Source organism: Ursus americanus, chromosome 9 (genome assembly GCF_024610735.1).
Source record: "Ursus americanus isolate L20-20 chromosome 9, mUrsAme1.1.p, whole genome shotgun sequence".
Classification (NCBI taxonomy): Eukaryota; Metazoa; Chordata; class Mammalia; order Carnivora; family Ursidae; genus Ursus; species Ursus americanus.
The window spans coordinates 41,601,685-41,619,511 of NC_142135.1; the positions used below are offsets into that span (position 1 = coordinate 41,601,685).

At 34.5% G+C, this 17,827-nt stretch overlaps 1 long non-coding RNA gene across 1 annotated transcript in view; it reads right to left on the reverse strand.

Annotated features, from left to right (window-relative positions):
* Positions 1-17,827, reverse strand: part of LOC148109458 (uncharacterized) — a 145,814-nt gene that overhangs the window by 124,608 nt on the left and 3,379 nt on the right. Inside the window, exon 2 of the long non-coding RNA XR_015725796.1 lies at positions 10,901-11,071. This is a non-coding gene — a long non-coding RNA (uncharacterized LOC148109458). The remainder of the gene's footprint in view (positions 1-10,900; positions 11,072-17,827) is intronic.

Below are 17,827 nucleotides of genomic sequence, written 5' to 3' on the forward strand. Positions count from 1 at the left end.
TGAATTCCTTTACGATAAAACGTGTGATTTCTGCCTATATGCTAATCTGTAACCCTTCTGAGCTTTTACAAGATGTAAAAAAGTATATAACCCTGTAGAAACTGTTCCTTGTCCGAAACACTTTCTTCCCTGTGAAGAGCGTGTCTCCCAGGCAGCTGTCCCAAGCTGGGATTGAATAAAGCTCTCTTTTTTACTTTCAGCTGAAAGGTTTGTTCAGTTTGCGTCAACAATAACCACCACAAAAAGTCATTTTACTTACATTTTCCTCAGTTAACTAACATGTTTTTCGTCAAGTTTGTCAGACTCTTTATGACAACAAGGCCTGGGGAAAACTTGAAGAACTTTAGGGTATGTCAGACATGGACAAACAGTTAAGTACATGAGATTAAATGTTAGCCTTTGGTTTCCCATAGCAAATGGCAACTGAAAATATAGTGAAGCCAAATCTTCTCTAATGTCTCTACATTAAGCTATTTCCAGTTTTTTTTCTACCAGGAATAAATAGGTTCATGAATTTCATCTACTAAGAGTTCATCTGAGAGTTGTCAGGAAATAAAAAAGAAAAGTGGAAGAATAAATAGGAGATCGAGTCTAGAAACCATTGAGTGGTCATGAGGAATGGGGAAAATTTTATGGTCACTAGCAAAACTTGCAATGAGCATTTATTATACAGATATGTGCTCTTTCTCTCCCTTTTGCTCATACAGACACATTCATATTTCAACTCACGTTTAAGTAAAAAAAAAAGCTATATATTTAAGAAATAGTAGTATACAAGTTTGGAAAACAACAGTAGTCATTCCAAATCTATCATAGTGTCAGTTAGCTTCAAAAAAAGAAAACTAAAATGAAATAAATATATAGTAGTATCTGACTTGAGTCTAGGAAAAAAATTAAGACAATGAATTTACTAACCTTTGGACATATGACAGGTGGAGAAGAATATGTCATGATAATTAGCAGAAGAACTAATTTATTCTACGTGGAATTTAGCTCAGTTAGAGGTAACAAGTACAGCATTTATGCATAGTAGTTGAATATCCTTGCTGTGGTTTCCAGATTTCATAGACTAAATACATATTCAAGAAAACATTTGGAAAAATAATGAAGAAAATGTAGGGAAAAGACAGGGAAAGCCAAAATGGAAGGTAAGAGAGGTGAGAGAAAAAAAAACATTTTTCAGTGTACCTAAAAATAATAACTTGGGACTTCATTGAACTGGAACATCATCTTTCAGTTTGCATGAAAAAACTATTCGATCTTAAGTTTCCATTTAAGTGATTAAGGACAAAGTTGTAAATGTTAAATAAGTAATGATTCATTGCATAGGAAGTATGTTTGAAAGGTAGGCTAATGTCTGTAACAGAATAAAAGGGGAACTAAAGAATTAACTTCCTCTTTTCAATTCTTTAATGAAGAATTAGCTTAAGACCCTATACTTAGCTTTCTTTCTTATTCTGATATTTAAGATAATGTTAACAATCAACTGAATTCTCCTCTTTTCAGACCCCTGCTTAATGTGACCTTTAAAAACTCCCTTCTCCCTTTTCCTCATTTGAATCTTTGTCTTTAAAATCCTTGGCTCATTATGTAATGGTAAGATCCTCCTGTGATGACTTCATTATTTTTTACCTCATAGCTCATTAGAACCTTCTCAGTATAAGAAAGTGTTAACTAAATACATGTGAAATTCAAATATACATCTGACATTGAAATAACACGATTTGCACAGGGATGCTAATGGACTTGATGAAGACAGGGCAGAGTGGAAATGGAATGCCACGTCCTCACTACAGTAATTTTCCAGCCATCTTTTCATTAGTAAAAATAATGCCTCATGCTTCCTAATTTATAAATACATTTTCATGTATTATTTCAATTTAGCTTTCCATTTTTGTGATTTAGATAGACATTTTTCAGGTGAATGAAACTTGGAGAGGTTGAGTCACTTCAGGTGTATAAAGAGCTAGGCATAAGAATCCAGCACTGAACTAAGATCTGCTCAGCTGAGCTGATTAGCAAATCGTAAACTATTCTTGGATTTGATCTTCAGTTTAAGCAAAAATTGGATGTTTATTTTGAAGATCATATGATCTTCAAAGGAGCATGCAAAAACTTAGGTGAGGAAATTAAAAAGAAAAATTCAGTGGACTCTCTGCCCTTATTTCAGTCTCTGACCAAATGACATCTGTGGTGGAAACAATGCATTTGTTTATCAAACTCTATCTTCTTTCCACCCTGGGCACACAGAGTATATCTCCAAGCCTCCCCTCTTCTAGTAGGTGGGACCATGTATGACTAAGTTCTGGCCAATGCAATATGAAAAATTTGGAAATGAAATATACTGCTTCCATGTGTGGTCCCTAAGAATGCATCTATGTGTTTCTCTGTTTTTTGTTTTTTAAATTCTGCTTGCCATGTGCAATGGATTCACCCAAGATCTTCAAGACCTGGGAATAGGGGAACCTGTAGATGAAAGAAGCCTGATTCTCTGGGTGATTTCATGGAGCAGAGGCCTCACTGCCTTCCTGAATCAACTGTGAAGTCAGCAAGAAATAGACCTTCATAATCTGTTAAACCACTGAAATTTGGCACTTGTTTCTTATAGCATTTACTCTACTCTGTGCATATGAACAGTTGTAGAATATTTTGTTTCGACTTGAGTTGAAGTGAAGCTCTCTCATCTCCTGTCTGCTTCTGCTTTGTGTCTGCTGTGGTATTACTTCCAAAAGAACAATCTGAAGAGACTAGTAAGTAGTGTCTTAGCACATAGACAGCAACCCTGCTCCTCTCTTTAGTGCAGCACTTATAGAGTAAATAAAAGTAATTTAGAGTAAATTTAAATTTAAAAACCATATAATTCATACCATGGGTTTCACTGTATCTGTAACTTTTCAAACATCATCTTGTATAATTTTTATAGCAGCACTGTGAACTGGATATTATCATCTTAATTTTATGGATGAGAACTCTAAGGCACAGAGACATTAAGTAATTTGCCCAATCTGTTGCATATATATTGAATAGACCTAGCATTTAAATTTAATTCTGAAAGGCCCCAAAGCTCCTCAAAATGGATTGCAGCAAGGTCCATCTTTCTCTTAATACTTCCTTTAGGCACTATCACCCCCCACCAAAGAGGAAGAAAAGCCTGAATATCACATCATAACTTTATCTGACTTCTGGGCTTATAATGTGACCCCCTTCAGGAAGCATAAGAGAGGACAGTTGGCTGAATGGAAAAGAGAATATAATAGCTCCCATTGATATTTGGGGCATCTGAGTCTACTGGAACACTTAAAAGACCAGTGCATCCTTAATTGACCCAGTCATTTAGAACTAGAAAAATTATTTCTCTCAGATTTTTGCATCAGTTCTGGTGGATGTTCTAGCACGATAAAATTGCATTGAAAGCAGTCAATCATGATCTCTTCCTCATCCTGGACAATTCCCACAACTGAACAACATATGGTTAATTCAGTGAGTGTCAGATTGCTGAAGGAATTTTTTCTTGTCCAGTATTCATGTATTCGGCTGGCTGACAAAACACTTTATTGAGTTTGCAGAGTACAATTATAGTTTAACATTCTACAACAAATATATTATATATAAAAACATGATTTCCATTGAAATTCAGAAAATATACATTCCTAAAATTAAAGTGGACCAACTGTCTAGCTTTTCCATTTTTAAGCCTAATTGAATCTCAAAATTGTTTTCCATAGAAAAATACCCAAGTAAGGTAATATTGCAAATGATGCAACTATTAATTTAGCAGATTTCAAATAAAAAATTACCAAAGAGAAACCAAATTTCCAAAATTAATAATGTCTTTTTACTACCTATTGTTAATATTAAATATTTCTATTTTGTCTCCATTTATTGATTTTTCTAAGATTCTTACAAAAATAGAAAATCTTATTTACTTATTTCTGGATATTATTAAAATGGGCCTTTATTGTATGTTCTGTAATATAAAATGAAAGGTATTATTTTCATAAGGAGAAATCATGCCCTTGAGATATGATAAGTTACAGAGTCTAAAATACTATCAATATACCATAATCAAAATGACACACTACGGTAAGTGCTGTACTGTCTTTCTGTTCCAATTTCTTGGAGTTCATAGTAAAAACATTTTTTAAATATCCATGATTGCACTGGAAAACAAGAAGTATATCCCTTTTTGGTCTAGAAACTATGAGGAAATTTAAAAGATCCCAAGCATATTGCATTCAGTAGGAGAAAGCTCACCTGAAGCAAAAGGACACATTATGCTAGGAAGTAAAGGAAGAAATGAAAAACAAATAAACCAGAAACTCGTTAAGAAAAAAATAAATAGTGATATTAACATTAGACCAAATAGAATTTAAGGTAAGCAGCATTAAAGAGGGGAAGTGATATGGCATACTAATGAAATATAACATAGGAATTTTAGCAGTATAGAGCAGTAAAAGTTCTTTATGTACCAATCAGCATAGTTGAAAAATACATGAGGTAAAACTGATCAATACACAAAAAATTTAATGAATCCACAATCACAGTCAGAAACTTTAATACCTACCTTTAGAAACTTTTGATTTGTTGAATCAGGGATACAAAAATAAGTAAGGAAAGAGTACGGAGGTTCCTCAAAAGTTAAAAATACAACAATCCTACAATCCAGCAATTGTACTACTAGGTATTTATCCAAAGGATACAAAAATACTGATTCAAAGGGGTACATGCACCCTGATGTTTATAGTGCCATTATCAACAATAGCCAAACTGTGGAAAGAGTCCAAGTGTCCATCGACTGATGAGTGGATAAAGAAGATGTGGTATATACAGGTTAGGGTTAAGGTTAGGGTTACATATATATACATATATAATGGAAGACTACTCAGCCACCAAAAAGAATGAAATCTTGCTATTTGAAATGATGTTGATGGAGCTAGAATGCATGCACTATGCTAAGTGAAACAAGTCAGTTAAAGACAAATACCATATGATTTCACTCATATGTGTAATTTAAGAAACAAAAAAGATGAACATAGGGGAAGGGGGGAAAAGAGAGAGGGAGGCAAAGCATAAGAGACTCGTAACTACAGAGAACAAACTGAGGGTTGCTGGAGGGGAGGTGGGTAGGGAATGGGCTAGATGGGTGATGGGCATTAAGGAGCGCCCTTGTTGTGATGAGCACTGGGTATTACATGCAACTGATGAATCACTAAATTCTATTCCTGAAACCATTACACTACATGTTAACTAGAATTTATTTTTAAAATTTGTTTAAAGATTTATTTATTTATTTGAGAGAGAGTGCATGCAGATGTGAGCAGGGGGAGAGGCAGAGGGACAGAATCTTTAAGCAGTCTCCCTGCTGAGTGTGGAGCCCAATCTCACAACCCTGATATCATGACCTAAGCTGAAACCAAGAGGCGCTTAACCAACCGGGCCACCCAGGTACCTCTAACTAACTTGAATTTAAATAAAAACTTGCAACAACAAAAAAAAAAAAAAAAAAAAAGAAGAAGAAGAAGAAATTAAGGGTTTAAGCAAGGTGTAATATGTGTTAGTTCTAGATTCATGACAAAGAAAAAGGATATAAAATATTTGTATAACACAATTAACAAACTCAATTTAGTAGATATACATAGAATTTTACAGAAGTTTGTATTCAATGGAGGATTTAAACACAAGTGGGATAAAAAAGAAAAAAAACCACTATATACTAAGCCACAAAACAAATCTCAAAAAAGCTATCAAACACTGATATCACAGAGGCCATATTCATTGAAGATGCAAAATAAGAAATTAACACACAAAAAAAGCTCTCTTCCAAGCCCCCTCCAAATCTATAAACCTATCAATTAAAGAAAATGCTTTTAAATACTTCTTTGTTAAGAAAAACATAAACTATTTTTAAAGAATAAAACCACTATTTATCAAAATGTATACTTGTGTCTATGTCAGAACTCAGAGAAAGATTTATGAACCTAAATGTATTATTAGGAAACAATAAAGACTAAAGATAAGTAATAAATATAGAACAAAAATAACATAAACTTAAAAAAAGAAGTCAGTAAAATTAAAGCATCTATTAATAAAATAAATAAAAAAATTCTAAAGTTGATCAACAGAAATCAAAAGCAAGACTTTTGGAGAGATAAATATAAAAAATAACTGGGAAGTATGGTCATAAAAAAAGGGAGAAACCCATTAGGAACTCAAATGGACAAAGTTACTGAATAAAGTTTATTGTAAGAGAATGTATAAAATTTTATGCCATAAATTTTAAAACTATGAAAATTGTATATGCTTGTAGGAGAATGTGAATTTCCAAGTGTGTTAAAGAGGAATTAGAACAATTGAATTAAACCTTTAACCTTACAAGAAATTGAAGCAGTAGCGAGCCCAGATAATTTTAGCCCAGATAGTGAGTTCTGGCAACACCTAAAAAATAAAACATCTCTCATCTTCTGCAAAGATTTCCAGAGCAAAGAAAATAAGGTACAGCTACCTAACTTACATTATTAACCTAGTATACCCAATAGTTACCAAAAGTGAGCAATGCCAGCAAATGCCACACAAACACACACATCCCACAATATGCCATTTATAATTATAAAAGATATAAAACCATATAAAATATTAACAAGTCAAATTAAGCAGCATTTTTAAAAAAGGCATGATTAGGTAGTGTTTCTTCAGGATAAAATATATTCCCATATTAGAATATCTATTAATGTAATAATAATAAAATGTTATTTGTTTATGTCAATGAGTAACGATAAACATTTAAATTTAATAGGAAAAATATTCATAATAAAAGCATTTAACAAAACAGGTCTAGAATAGAACATCTTTAATTTAATAAAGTACCAGATATTTAAGTGAACACCATATCACAAGGGGGAAATATTAAAAATATTTCAAATTACAGTTGATACCAAGATGAAGATTCTCTCTATTGTTGCTATTCTTAAACATTACGTCAGAGGTCCTAGCTACTGGAATAATGAAAATAAAGTGGTATATACATTGAAAAAGAAGAAACAACTCTGTCATTCATATATGATGCCAAATTCTAAGATAGTCTACTACTATTTGTACATGATCGCAAATTTCAAGATAATCAGCAAGCACAATTGGCAGCAGCTAAGAAGCAAGTGGAATGGCTTGAATCAAGTTCAATATGCAAAAATCAATAGCTTTCCCACAAACCAGTAGTAAGCAATTAGAAAATATAGCAGCATGTAGTGAATACCATTCATAAAACCACAGAAACCATAATATTCCAGAAAACAAACCTAAAGAAAAATGTGCATGACCTGACTAGAGATAATTATGAAATTTTAGTTAACAAGCTATAAAAAAGACTAGTAATATGTATGTTCAAGAATGAGAACACAATATTAAAAAGGCATCTAAAAATCAGTAATATCAGTGAAATGCCCACCAAAATGCCAGTAAGACTTTCACGGAATCTGAAAAATTGATTTTAAAACACATATAATAGTTGAGAGTGCCATATCTAGGGATACGATTGAGCCTAAATACCCAGACTGACCTCTGGAGTTCTTCATTGCTTAATTCTTAATGTCAAAAATAGCTAAAAACAATGAAAACTGCTTATATGTGTATATATCCAAAGAGTTAATAAGATTAAAGCATTTTCAACCACAAATATAAGAGAAGGTATGGCAAATCCCATTTCCAAAGATGAGTATAATAATTACTTCCATCCCACAGATCTTCTACAATGTGACCTCAATATGCTGTGAGAATCCCAAACCACACCACAAGGCTATGTATAGGTCCTCCTGCCAACAGCTCCAGCTAAGTGCAATGCTGCTTTCAAAACATCTTGATCCAGGTACCAGGCATTTGTGTAGAAGAGCTTAGAGACAATTCCAACTACCAGCCATTTGTGTCCTTCCTTAGCAGTTCAGGCTTCCCAGCTGAGACCTCAGAAATCACGGAACAGACAAGCACTTCCGGTTGAGTCCTGACCAAATTCCCAACCCACAGAATTTTTTATCCTAATAAAATTATTGTTGTTTTGTACCACTGGATTCGTGGTGGTGTGTTATGCAGTAACAGTTAATTGGAACAGCTATATTTCAGCAAGTAGCAGGAATATCGAAACTGCTTTTGCTCAGAAACTATTTGTCAAATGTAGAAACTTCAGTGGTTCTCACAGCCTTTAGGAGTCAGGACCCACCCAAGGTGGGAAATCTGATAGGAAACTCTCAAACATTGAGTTGGGAACCTCAGTGTAAGAAGGAAGCAAAGTTAAATATACTCATGCCTCTATCCTCAAAGAGCTATTGTTGCCATTTCTGAGCAGAGAAAAGAAAAAAAAAAATCCCCGAGAAGTTGTAGCCACAAGCTAGACTTGATGTGTATTTGTAGTCAAAAGTTGAGGTTCTTATGCTTCAGTTACGATTTTTTTTAAAGATTTTATTTATTTGAGAGAGAGAGAGAGAGCAAGCACAAGTAGGGAGGAGGAGCAGAGGGAGAGGGAGACAGAGAAACTGACTCCCTACTGAATGGGAAGCCCTATGCAGGGCTCTATCTCAGGACCCTGAGATCATGACCCGAGCCAAAGGCAGATTCTTAACCAACTGAGCCACCCAGGCATCCCTCAATTAAGTTTTAAATGATTCTACATTTTTACTGCCCTAATGTGCTTACTGTGGTGATACAAATCCTCTCTGAAAGACTGTACCTTTCTCCTACAACCACAAGGTTCTGGTAATTAATTTTCAAATAAAATTAAATACCTCAGAACTTCTGTTCCCCATTATAATTAAGCAATGGAGATCAGATCTAACTTTCACCTGAAACAAATGAAAAATTCAAGTGTATCTATCAAACAATGGTTTCAAACACTGGACATTAGGCAGCATAAGACACTGATCCCCGGGAGGAGGGAAAAATTTGAGGTCAAGGCTCTGAATGCCCCCGTTTACAGCTTGGACGGTTCCTAGGCCACAGTACAGGGAGAAGAGACCCAGGTGGAGGCTGCTGGTACCCCTCAGTCGAGATGATGGACTTGGGCATATGGCGAGGCCAAGGCAGCTACAGTTCACAGGAAGGAATGCCAGACCACAGAAAACTGCAGTGACTGTTCTGCATAGACATAAAAGTTACCTCTTCAAATTTTAGCTGAGTACTGATCAGTGAGTGCATGTGAAGAAACAACTTGAGTTTGAGAAAGAACTACCTAGAGGCAGAGGGACCAATCTACAGGGCTAACAATCTACCAGCTTAAGTGGAAATACATCATAATTTAAAGGGCATTGGTTAGAATAAACACAAGTGTTTTGGGTCAGTAGTGGGGAAAGATTAATAGACTACAGGCTGCTCTGTTTCTGCCTAACAAAGCTTAAAAGCAAGCCTAAAAAGGATTAAATTGTTTCTAAGTAACTGTATTCCAGAAAACAGCTCAAGAATATTTTAGGAACACGAAAGTTTTTAGCATCCAACAAGGTAAAGTTCAAAATGGCATTTAATAGAAAAATTTGCCAGGTATTCAAAGATATAGGAAAATATGACTCATATGATGAAAAAAAATCAGTCAATAGTAACAGACCAGAAGAGACACAGATGATAAAATTAGTAGATAAGAATGGTGAAAGTTATTATCTTCTAAATACTAAAGAAAGCAGAGGGAAGGAAGAATCTGTTAGAGAAAGGAATGAATGATACAGAAAAAGTTATCAAATTGAACTTCTAGATATAAAAAAAATTCTGATATGAAAAAAATACATTGGATGGCATTAACAACAAAAAATATTAATGACTTGAATATAATGCAATGGAGCAATACAAACTGAAATATATACAGAGAGAAAAAATATAGAAAAATATAAACAGGTCAAGCAACCCAATGTGTATGTGTTTGGAGTCCCTGAAGGAGACGAAGAGTGGGAGGATAGAAAAAAATATCTGAAGCAAAAATGACTGAAAAAATTTCAAAATTAACAAAAATCAAAAACACATAGGTCCAAGAAACTCAACAAACCCCAAACATAAGAAACATGAAGAAATCTACATTGTAACATATAATCAAATTGCTTAAAGGGACTGATAAAGGGAAAATCTTAAAAGCAGCCAGAGAGAAAAGAATCATTACTTATAGAAGAACAAATATAAATGGTAGCAGATGGCAGATTTCTTGTTGGAAATAATGCAAGGCAGAAGAAAGTGGGGTAATATCTTTGAAATACTGAAATGAAAACGACCAACCTGGACTTCTATACCCAGCAACAATGTCTTTAAAAAAATGAAGACAAAATAAAGGCTTATTCAGTCATACAAAAGAAGTCATCACTACAGGCATCATTAAAAATGTTCAAGGAAGTCCTTCAAGCAGAAAGAAAATAATAGCCAGTGGAAACGTGCATTTACACAAAGGAGTAAACAACACTACAAATTATAAATATGTAGGTAAAGATAAAAGACCTCTTTTCATATTTTAAAAAATTTCTAAAGAAAATTATTAAAAGAAAAATAATAACATAGTGTTGTGCTCATAACATATATAGAAATAAAGTGCATGACCATAACAAAAGGCCTGAGAAATGGAAGTATATTGTTTTAAGTTTCTTTTACTTGATGTAAAATAATATAATTTCCTATTGGCAGAAATTGAAGAGGTTATAAGAGCAGACCACCTGGAGCAAAACATGTTATACAACCAGGTATCCTTGGTCAGTTGCTGATACGCAGACCCAGTGAAATTATACAATTCATATGTCATAGCTCATACACGCATATTCATTTTGTTCTTGCTAAAACAGTAATAACACTGCACAAAACTAACTCAACTGTTCTTATTTCACTTCTTTGTATGTGAACATTCAACCAACAGTCTAATTGGTATTGCTAGTGACTTTCATAACACACTTACCTTGTACTTTGTGTCATGCTGAACTCCCCCACATCATAATCCACCAGAATTCTGTGCTCACAGGGCATCCTGAACTCGACATGCAATGGGATGCCAAGGAACGGTGGCAAACACATGTACTGTGTATACTTTCTCTGTTCATGCACATCATCCGTTATCCAATTAGACTCCCTTTACAAAAGACAAGTTCAAAGATAAAATTACTAAGAATCTCATGACGGTGACAGTAGAGCATTAACAAAACATAGGGCCCTTCTGAGCATGGGGTCCTGTGGGCTCACATAATTCTCAGCCATGAAGCTGACCTTGACTGGTACATTCTAGAACTCAGTAAAAATTAGGGGGAGTGTTGGGTTTTGCTAAAGGTTCAGGGCTGCTTGGCCGACCACTCGGTGGGACTGGCCCTCTCCATTCTCTTAGTTCACTTCCTTGTCTCTTTGGTCCAGGTACAGAAAGTAGTGTTGTTACCCTCCTGGTTGGGGTCATATCATGTGGTCTGGTGCCAAAGGATGAACCATCCTCTTGGTTCCCAGTGATCCACTGAAGCCCTGAGAATGGCCAGGTGTTTACCTAGGTTAACAGCCAAGGCTTCAGCTATACCTGGCAGGATGGTGGGAAAGCCCCTGGGGTTAATGTCAATATTGAAAATTATTTAATTCATTAAACCAATAGGAAAAGTTGAAAAACATTATGATCATTTCAAACATGCAGAAATATATTTGATAAAGCCAATATCCACCTAAGATTTTTTAGAAAAATCTTTAATAAGAAGTGAAAGGGAACTTCCTTAAGCTGATAAAGAATGCCATAAAAAAATTCATAGCTAAGAAATACTTAATGATAAAATTGATGTGAAAATGTTGCGGTTCAGAGAGAATGGTCAAGGAAGAATTATGAGGTGTCTTCAGTGCAAAAAGGTATTTTATTAAAGCATGAGGATGGGATGTGTGGGCAGAAAGAGCTGCATCGGGGTTGTGAGGAGTGGCTGACTGCATACTTCCTAGTTGGGAGGGGGTTAAGGATAGCATAAGTCTCTAAGGACTCTGGAAGCAAGGTTTCCAGGACCTCGAGGGGCTAGCTGTTGTTAGAAATAGGTCATTTACTACTGTCTAATAAAACCTTAGTCATGAGACCCTTCGGATGTTTATCAGCAGGACATACGCTTAGAGAATGATTGCTAACATATACCTTGGGGGTACAAATAAAGGAAGCTTCCAAAGGAATTTGAATATGTTGAAGGAGACTTACAGGATCCTGGAGGTTTGGCTAAGGTTAAGCTAAAGTACTAGCATTGAGGCAGTTGAGTTCCTAGAGGAAGGTCACTCTGCCTGTCTCAAGGATTTGTCAATAGGCTATAAATTGTAAGGAAATTTAATTTTTTTCTTTTCCCTTTGTTCCCCACATCAAAAATATTTAAAGCTTTCCCTTTGAGATTACAGAGAAGGTAAGAATGCTGACCATCATCACTTCTATTCAATACTGTAGCATGAAAAATAACCAATAAATATTGAAAAGAAAAAAGTCATTATTTACCAAATTATTGTGTAAAAAATAAAATGATGCAATTTAAAAAAAGTTCAACAAAATTTTAAGACAGAATAAAAGTTCAAATATCAATGTGAACTTCTGCTTCACGCCGGACTAGCCCTTCTACCTTACAACTGGACAAAATATAGGAAGCAATATTTTTCAGGCATTGGGCAAGAGTTATCACTGACTGTGATTCCTTAAAGAAGGGGAATACTTGACATGAGCCCCAGGTTCACTACAGCTCTCTGTCTGAAGCCAATTTCCTGATCACAGCATAAGGAGCTGAAGTGCAAGCAAAGCACATTGGTTTCACAGATCTGCAGAGGCAGATTTTAGTGCTTGAGGTTGTTGAAACATCTGGAATCTGCAGGGCAGGATATTGGAGAGAAGAAAGATGCACATTAGGAAGGATCCAAAAGTCTGCTTGGGGGTTTCCTACAAGTCCTTGGACAAGGAATAGGCTGGGCATACGCAATGAGAGACTTTGCAAAGCTTACCAAAGACCAGTGGCTATGAGATCGGGAGAACAAAGATATTAGAGATTGATCAGAGCTGAGAGAGAAAATTCCAGCCCAAGTAGAATGAAGAGACCTCAGAAATACTTCAGGAATAAAACTGAGATAGCAGAACAACCACAACTTAGGCGCAAGGGCCATTTCGTAAAATAAGAACTACTCTGGACCTGTGCAAACAGAGCTTAAAACCAAGCCTGGACAAGAACAGGAGGGGAAACTGAGTATGGAATCTGAGGCTAGCCAATGCAAAGGGTCTTGGGAATCATCTTGGAATCCCCACTAATCCACCTTCACAGAGTATAAAACCAAGCCTAGACAAATGCAAGGTGACTGGATCTAATTGAACTTGCTGTTAGTAAAAAACAAACAAAATAAAAACAAAGCACTTTTCAGAGGAATTTAACATCCTACAGGGCCCCTACGGTGTATCACCCACAATGTTCAGTATTCAATAAAAAGTTACCAGATATGCAAAGAAAAAGAAAATATGACCAACAGCAAAGAAAATAGCAGTCAATAAAAACTGATCTTGAGAAGGTCTAGATGTTTTAATTACTAGGTAACGTGTTTGAAACAAATATTATAAACATGTTCAAGGACTTAAAGGGAAATACAGCCTTAACGAGTGAAAAGTTAAGGAATCTCAGTAAGCAGAAATATAACAAATATAAATAGAAATATGATAAACATTTAAAGGGGAATTCTAAAAATTCTATAGTAGCTTAATTGAAAAAGTTACTGAATAAGCTTAAGGGCAGATTAAAGACAGCAGAAGTGGGCATCCAATCTGAAGAACAAAAATAAAGTCTTAAACATTACCAGAACCCCAGTGATCTGGGTGATATATTATCATTCATGTAACTGGCTTTAAAGAATGAAAGAGATGGTAACTACACTTAATCTGGTGAGCATTGCATAATGTATGTAATTGTCAAATCACTATGTTATACACCTGAGGTCAATATAATATTGTATATTTACTATACTTCAATAGAAGATAAAAATAAGAATGAAAAAAGAATTACAATGGGCCAGAAAAGTTAATTGAAAAATTATAGCTGAAAACTTCCCAAATAATATGAAGCCTTGGCTTTTACATCCCAGTTCAGCAAAAATCAAAGTAAGATAAATACAAAGAGAAGCACATGTACACACCTAGACACATGATAGTCACAAGACTGAAAAACAAGGATAGCATCTTGAAAGCAGTCAGAGGTGGGGGAAAAAGACAGATTGCAAACAGGTACAGTAAGATAAATAATGGCTAACCTCACAAAGAAATATGGTGGCAAGAGGACAATTGAATGACATATTTAAAGTGCTCAAAGAAAAAATTACTGTCAACCTTAAATTCTAAGTAACTTACAAAAAAGGAGAGAGGAGACAGACATTTTCAGATAAAAACTGAGAGAAAATATCACCAAGACACCTGGACTATTAAAAATACTAATTCCTAACACCATTTATTGAAGAGACTTCCTTCCCCATTGCATATTCTTGGCTCCTTTGTTGTAAATTAATTGGTCATATATACATGAGGTTATGCCTGGATCTCTATGCTGTTCTTTTGATCTATGTGTCTGTTTTTATGAAAATTGTTTTAATTACTATAGTTTTGTAATATAGTTTGAATTCAGGGAGCATGCTGCCTCCAGCTTTGTTTCTCTTTCTTAAGATTACTTTGGGTAAATGTAAATTGGCGTAGCCACTATGGAAAACAGTATGGAATGTTCCTCAAAAACTTAAAAATAGGGGGCACCTGGGTGGCGCAGTCATTAAGCATCTGCCTTTGGTTCAGGGCGTGATCCCAGTGCTCTGGGATCGAGCCCCACATCAGGCTCTTCTGCTAGGAGCCTGCTTCTTCCTCTCCCACGCCCCCTGCTTGTGTTCCCTCTCTCGCTGGCTGTCTCTTTCTGTCAAATAAATAAATAAAATCTTTAAAAAAAACAAAAGCAAAAACTTAAAAATAGAACTACCATATGATCTAGCAATTCCACTTTTGGGTATTTTTCTGAAGAAAATGAAAACACGAATTCAAAAAGATATATATACCCCTATGTTCATTGTAGCATTATTTATAAGAGTCAAGATATGGAAACAACCTACGTGCCCATTAACGAATGGATAAAGAAACTGTGGTGTGTGTGTGTGTGTATATATATATATATATATATATATATATATATATATATATAATGTGCATATATATAACATATATGTGTGTGTATATATAATGTGTACATATATATAAAATATATAGTGGAATATTACTCAACCATAAAAAAGAATGAAATGTTACCATTTGTGACAACATGGGTGGACCTCAAGGGCATTATGCTAAGTGAAATAAGTCATAGAAAGACAAGCACCATATTATCTCTCTTATATGTGAAATCTACAGAGAAAAACAAAACAAAGAAAAACAAAATAAACAAACAACCCCTGCCTCCAAAACAAAACAACAACAACAAAAAAAAATAGGCTCATAGATATAGATAATAGAATAGTGGTTGCCAGAGTCAGGGTCAGGGGTTGGGAAAAAATGCACTCCAATTGTAGTTTTTGATCCAGTATCTATATCTATATCTAAAAATTGGATTCACTCTTTTATGTACTCATTACCATTTCTGAAGATCTACCTAGGAGTTTCCCAACAGTGAGCTAAGCACTACACAGTATTGAAGAGGAATGAATCTTAGAGTAGTGGGTTGGGGAGATGGATGCTAATTAGAAAATAAAAGTACACAAGAGGATTTAATGGCTTTTTAAAGTAATTGTTAAAAATTTAATTTCCCTGAGCCTCAATTTCCTTATTTCTGAAGATAATGCGGGATAGTAAATGTAACTTGAGATAAATGTTGCAAGAAATAATTGAAATGTGTAGACATATTTGTTGAGTCCAAAGAAAACGTTCAAAAGTAAAAATGTATGTATGTATACTTGTATTCATTTTTATTTGAAATATACTCACATATATATGTATATAATAACAGAATCATTTATAATCTCATATTTTGTGTGAAAGGAAACTTGAAAGTTGGAGAGGATAGAAAAAACTACTAATTCTACAATACAAAGGGAATTGATATTATTGGAGATGTAGAAAGAACAAAAAGCGCCAGAAATGGTAAATATATGAGGAAATATAAAAGACAATTCTCTTTGTTTTCTTTAAAAAAGCTAACCATTTAGGTCAAAAGCAAATACATTTAAAATTGAGGTTTTATAATGCATTTAAAAGAAACATATACAAAGTAATACAAAAGATGAAGTGGGGGCAGATGAATGGAATTACACTGTCATAGGGTTCTGACATCTCTGAAGTGTGATGTATGAATGGGAAGTGTAAAGTAATGTGTATGAAATGTGCAACTGTGAACTCCAGCTCTGGGCTGCTGGGAGTGGAGGAGAAAACCAGGGACAGTGTGAAGGAGGGGCATAGAGGGATCACTCTTAAATATATAATACTGATGAATCTTAGCAATAATTTGAGGATACATATTATTAATTCTAGAATTATAGATCACTACATCAAACAATTGCAGAATACACATTCTTCTCAAGTACATTGGGAACAATCACTGAGATAAGACATATGCTGGTCTATAAAATAAGTTACAGTAATTTTCAGAAGTTTGAAATCTTACAGAGTATGTTCTCTAACAACAATGGAACTAAACTAAATGTCAATAATAAATAAGATATTTAGAAAATCCCCAACTACTTGGGACTCTAAACAACACAATTCTAGATAAATAATCCAATGATAAAACTCACAGGAAGAGAAATTTAAAAATATTTTCAAATGAATGCTAATTAAAACACAACATATCAAAATTTATGGGATATCACTGAGGCAGTCCTTACAAGTAATTTTCTAGCTTTAAATGCCTATAATTTTAAAGGACAACAATTTAAATCAATTATCTTACTTTCCACTTTAGGATATAGAAAAATAAAGTGAAGTTGGTGGAAAAAACAGAAAATCAATGAAATAGAAAGTAAATATGAGAAAGTTAACAAAGCCAAAATTTGGTTTTCTGAAAAGGTCAATACATTTGAATCTCACAAATAGTTGTTAGAAATGCAAAACAGTGTAACACCTTGGGGAAAAAATTTAGTATTATATTTTCATTTAGAATGTGCACATGCTCTATAAATCTGTGATTCTACTCCTAGTTATAAATCAAAGAGAAACTCTCGTACATCTACACCAGGAAACTTACATAAGAATGCTTATGACTGCCCCATTTATTATAAAACAAACCCAGAAATAGCTGCAAAGCCCTGCAATAGAAGAATAGATATGAGTTGTGGCATGTTCATGCGCTAGAATATTATAAGGAACTAAATCAATCACAACTATGAAGGACAATTAATTTAACTAAAAAATTCTTGAGTGCCCATTAGGTGCTTGGCACTGATCTCAGCACCTGCGATACATCAGTTAAAAACTGACAGGATCTCTACCCTCAAACAACTTACATTCTTGAGGTAGAGAAAGATAATAAGTAATTCACATAATAAACAGGTAAATTATGTATAAAGTACACTAAAAAGTGATGCATGGCTATAAACAAAAGAACAAGTGAAGCATTGGTAAGTGGGCTCTGGAATACTTGAGTTGGAGTTTAGATATAGGGGGAGCATAGGAAGATTGCTTTTGTCAGTGTGATACTAAATGTATGTAATATTGATGAGTCTTAGCAAATGGTGAGTTACAAAAGTACATCCAGATGCTATGCCTCAATTCTGTCCTGTAGCAGTGAAAACTATGAAAACCTGCAATTGCTCCTTTCTCCTGTGTGAGCAATTCAGAGGCCTTGTTTTGAGTGTGAAAGGGCATGAGATCAAAGCAGTTTTGATTAATAAGTCACCACCC